A 713-nucleotide genomic window follows, 5' to 3' on the forward strand; every position below is an offset into this window, starting at 1 on the left:
GTTGCTGCTGAAAGTAGGGAGAGCTGCGTCCTCTTACAGACTCTTTGTATGCTTGATCCAAGCAAGTTTCCATTTTAGCTTCAGCACCATCCAATCAGTGCTTTGTAGGTATGGCCACATGTCTGGGTTTAAGCTGCCAGTGTTTGCGCCTCTGGCTGGGAGCCCTCCTGGTGGACACTGTATGTGCTAGCCTCGGGCCCGCAGACTGTCAGAGCTCAAAGGAAAAACAAATCTCTTCTGTGCGGGCCATGAAAGCCTCACCAAGGAGCCTTTCTGCTCTGCTTGGGGAGGGAGGAGAAAGAAAAAACAAAAACCACACACTCTGCGGGACTGAGTAAATACTTGGAATCTGCCTGCCTCACCAACTTGGTTTGACCAAATAAGAACTCTCCTTATTTAAGTATTTAATAGGTGATCAATACTCAGATTGTATTTCCATGAGCTGCAGAGTTCCTATTTAGTGGAACAGATTTTTTTAATACAAACTTTTTTCTTTAATTTTTGCCACATTCAGCAATTGCTATCAGATGCTGAATATCTGTGGTCACACACTCAGCTTCCTGTTTATAAATGGGCTGTTTTCAGTGAGTCAGCAGTTTCGTGCTCTGCACAGAGTAATAACCAGCCATGTCAGGGCCAAGAAGGTCAAACGGGCATTGTGAATGGCCAGTGTCCACCAGACCTCGTGGTTTGTGTGAACCAGTACTCACACT

The sequence above is a fragment of the Galeopterus variegatus genome, unplaced genomic scaffold (assembly GCF_000696425.1).
Source record: "Galeopterus variegatus unplaced genomic scaffold, G_variegatus-3.0.2 Scaffold2344, whole genome shotgun sequence".
NCBI classification, from domain to species: domain Eukaryota; kingdom Metazoa; phylum Chordata; class Mammalia; order Dermoptera; family Cynocephalidae; genus Galeopterus; species Galeopterus variegatus.